This window comes from Arachis hypogaea, chromosome 5 (assembly GCF_003086295.3).
Source record: "Arachis hypogaea cultivar Tifrunner chromosome 5, arahy.Tifrunner.gnm2.J5K5, whole genome shotgun sequence".
NCBI classification, from domain to species: Eukaryota; Viridiplantae; Streptophyta; class Magnoliopsida; order Fabales; family Fabaceae; genus Arachis; species Arachis hypogaea.
Window position 1 is genome coordinate 23,839,256 of NC_092040.1, and position 4,636 is coordinate 23,843,891.

Below are 4,636 nucleotides of genomic sequence, written 5' to 3' on the forward strand. Positions count from 1 at the left end.
ATGATCTAAAAAATCAAAAGAAATTGATTCTTGAAGCAAGAAAAAGCAGTGAAAAAAAATTTTTGAAAAAAAAAAGAGAGAAAGAAAAAGTAAGCAAAAAAAGCCAATAGCCCTTAAAACCAAAAGGCAAGGGTAAAAAGGATCCAAGGCTTTGAGCATTAATGGATAGGAGGGCCCAAGGAAATAAATCCAGGCCTAAGCGGCTAAATCAAGCTGTCCCTAACCATGTGCTTGTGGCATGCAGGTCCAAGTGAAAAGCTTGAGACTGAGTGGTTAAAGTCGTGATCCAAAGGAAAAAGAGTGTGCTTAAGAACTCTGGACACCTCTAATTGGGGACTTTAGCAAAGCTAAGTCACAATCTGAAAAGGTTCACCCAGTTATGTGTCTGTGGCATTTATGTATCCGGTGGTAATACTGGAAAACAAAATGCTTAGGGCCACGGCCAAGACTCAATAAGTAGTTGTGTTCAAGAATCAACATACTAAACTAGGAGAGTCAATAATACTATCTGAATTCTGAGTTCCTATGGATGCCAACCATTCTGAATTTCAAAGGATAAAGTGAGATGCCAAAATTGTTCAGAAGTAAAAAGCTACAAGCCCCGCTCATCTAATAAGAATCTGAGCTTCACTTAAAACTCTGAGATATTATTGCTTCTTAATTTCTTTTCATCCTATTTTATTTATCTAGTTGCTTGAGGACAAGCAACAGTTTAAGTTTGGTGTTGTGATGAGCGGATATTTTATACGCTTTTTGGGTGTAATTTCATGTAGATTTTAGTATGTTTTAATTAGTTTTTAATATAATTTTATTAGTTTTTAAGCAAAAATCATATTTCTGGACTTTACTATGAGTTTGTGTATTTTTCTGTGATTTCAGATAATTTCTGGCTGAAATTGAGGGAGCTGAGCAAAAATCTGGTTTAGGCTAAAAAAGGACTGCTGATGCTGTTGGATTCTGACCTCCCTGCACTCGAAATGGATTGTCTAGAGCTACATGAGTCCAATTGGCACGTTCTCAACGGCGTTGGAAAGTAGACATTTAGGGCTTTCCAGCAATATATAATAGTCCATACTTTGCGTGATGATAGACGACGTAAACTTGCGTTCAACGCCAATATCATGCTGCTGTCTGGCGTCCAGCGCCAGAAACAGGTTACAAGTTAGAGTTCAACGCCCAAAACACGTCACAACCTGGCGTTCAACACCAAAAACAGCCCAAGCATGTGAGAAGCTTTAGTCTCAGCCCCAGTACACACCAGGTGGGCCCCAGAAGTGGATTTATGCACCAATTATCTTAGTTCGCTTAATTTGTGTAAACCTAGGTTACTAGTTTACTATTTAAACAACTTTTAGAGGATTATCTTGTACCTCATGACATTTTCAGATCTGAATTTTGTACACTTTGACGGCATGAGTCTCTAAACTCCATTGTTGGGGTGAGGAGCTCTGCAGCGTCTCGATGAATTAATGCAAGTGTTTCTATTCCTCCATTCAAACGTGTGTGTTCCTATCTAAGATGTTCATTCGCGCTTAATTATGAAGAAGGTGATGATCCGTGACACTCATCACCTTCCTCAACCCATGATAATGTGCCTGACAAACACCTCCGTTCTATATAAGATTGAATGAGCTTCTCTTAGATTCCTTAATCAGAATCTTTGTGGTATAAGCTAGAATTGATGGTGGCCACTCTTGAGGATCCGGAAAGTCTAAACCTTGTCTGTGGTATTCCAAGTAGGATTCAAGGATTGAATGGCTGTGACGAGCTTCAAACTCACGATTGCTGGGCGTGATGACAAACGCAAAAGGATCAATGGATCCTATTCCAACATGATCGAGAACCAACAGCTGATTAGCCGTGCTGTGACAGAGCATCTGGACCGTTTTCACTGAGAGGATGGGAGGTAGCCACTGACAATGGTGACACCCTACATACAGCTTGCCATGGAGGGAACTTTGCACTTTGCCATGAATGGAATATTACATTACAGAAATTCAGAAGACAAAGCATCTCCAAAACTCCAACATATTTTCCATTATTAAAGTAACAATTATTTATTTCACGCTCTTTTATTTATCTAATAATTCCTACTGATAATTTCAATTGAGATCCTGACTAAGAATAATAAAATAAACATAGCTTGCTTCAAACCAATAATCTCCGTGGGATCGACCCTTACTCACGTAAGGTATTACTTGGACGACCCAGTGCACTTGCTGGTTAGTTGTGCGGAATTGTCAAGAATTGTGATTTTCAATTTCATGCACCAATTATTAATTTGTGAGGGCGGAACAAATTATGGGTGAGTATGATGACAATGACTCCTCAAACACGGTGGTTCCACCCTTTTAAATTTTAGAATTAGCTTATTTTTATGAATTTGTTAACAAGTGATTTTTTTGGCATTTAAAAGGAGCATAAGTGTAAGTGTAGTAGTAGTCATGGGACAATTTTGCCGATGCAGCAGAGATTTGGTCCCATAAAGAAGTTGTAGAAGTTGCTGGTGTAAGCATCCCACTTTTCTTATCATGCTTAAGTATTCTTTTTAAGTTGTCTCTTCTTTAGAATACTTTTTCTCTTTTATGATTTTGTAAAAATCAATGCTATTTAAGCGAACTTGAATATGATGAACTTCATTTCCGACGTAGACATTGATCTTTAATCCAAAACTGTGATTGTTTGTATTATTATGTGTACAAGTTTATTCGCTAGTGCATTTAATTTAAAGTGGTTTGAGGCTAACAAAACATAATCTATTAGTGTTGATGTTGTTGGTGTGCTAACATTGGCAAATGCTTGCAAAAATCATAGTCTCCCAAGGATGAATTATGCCTTTAATGGAAATTTTAAGCATAACCAAATTCTAATGTTTCTTTCTACTCTAAAACCCAAGCCAAGGTGAGTTCTAAAAATTATAAAAATCTGGGTTAGATGATTAGATGTTCGATATATTTGGTGCATCAGGACTTGATTGATTTTTGTATGTCTTTGACCCTTTTAAAATTTGGTGTTAGGTTGAAGAGCTTATAAAGGATTACGATTTATGAAAATGTATGCACCCTCAAAATTCAATTTCCAATATCCTTTGAACTTAGCAATTCACTAATAGAGAGGCTCCTACTACTAATAGGTTTGGGCTGTGTTACAAAAGGAGAGATAATTAAAGGTCAAGTAGGAGTTGTTTTAGCTGACTGATAGATTGTTAGACCCTATTACTCACTGCCTATAAATAGCTAGGTTATAGTTAGTTTAGGGGGGATTATTCCATTATGAATTCTGTTAGAAGTTGGAGAGAATCTCTCTCTCTCTCTCTGAGTTGGTAGTTCCAACTGTGTAAAATCTTCTAGAGAGAGCTAATTGGCCATCCCTGTGTATCAATAAAGCTTGATCATTCTGCTATTTCTAGTACTATCAACTGGTATCTGAGCTTGAGGATCCCGTTGCTGAATGGTGCAATCGAGATCAAGGAAAATGGAGACACGATTTGACACAATCGAGTCGCACATTGAGGAGATGTTTCGATTGATGCAGGAGACGCTGTAGTGCTTCAATTCCCGAATGGATTCATTCAAAAATTGCATGCCTAATCAAAACGAACGTGGTTCACCGGGATCACACCTGGCCACAGGTTCGTCGACCGGAAGCCGTGGTGCACTAGAGCAATGGCGAAAGATGGAACTTCCAATCTTCTGTGGAGATGATGCGGTGGTTTGGGTTGAACGCATGGAGCAATTCTTCTTGTTGCGTGTAGTGCCAGAAGAGGAATGGCTCATGGTCGCCACCTTTGCAATAGAAAGAAGGGCACTCACGTGGTGGGAGGCGACGGTGCCAGTACTGCAGTGGCAGTTCCTCAGTGCAGCGCTGCTACGACATTTTCAACCGGAACAGCTGCAGAGCCCATATCAAGCGCTGCTGAAGCTAAAACAAATGAACTCGGTACGGGACTACGTTGACCAGTTCGTGCTTCCCGCGCGTCCCCTCCGTGGAATTGCACCAAAATTGATGATGGACCTCTTCCTAAATGGGCTGAAATCAGAAGTAGGGAAAGAATGCAAATTGTTCCCATACCAATTAGTGGATGAGCTAATGGAACTGGCACCGAAGGTAGAAAACCGTAATGCTGCCTTGCGCGGGGTATCGGAACGTAGTAAGCCACTTGCTCCCAACTTTGTCGCTACCAATTCAACCTCCCCCAAAGTGGTGCACGCCGCTACAGCGTCCAACTCAGTGGCAAGCAACGGTGCGGAGTTGATGACAGATCCTTTGCGACGGCACGGATTGAGGCATCTCAGCAACGAGGAGTATTAAGGGAAGCGCGCCAGGGGGGAATGCTTCCTCTGTGATGGACCATACACCGTAGATCACATTTGCAAGAACAAGGAGTTCAAGCTTTTAATCATGGAGCCAGACTTTAAAGCGGATTGGTTACAGCATGAGGCAGTTTTGGAAATAGAGGAGCAAGGACAATTGGAACTCAAATTCATGAACTTGAGTGGACATCACAAGTCAATCAAAGCCTGGGCAGAGATAAATGGCCGTCGTGTATGCATTCTCATAGATTGTGGAGCTTCGGACAACTTCATGACACCAGAGATCATCACCGAGTTAGGCCTAAGGATTGACAACACCCCTA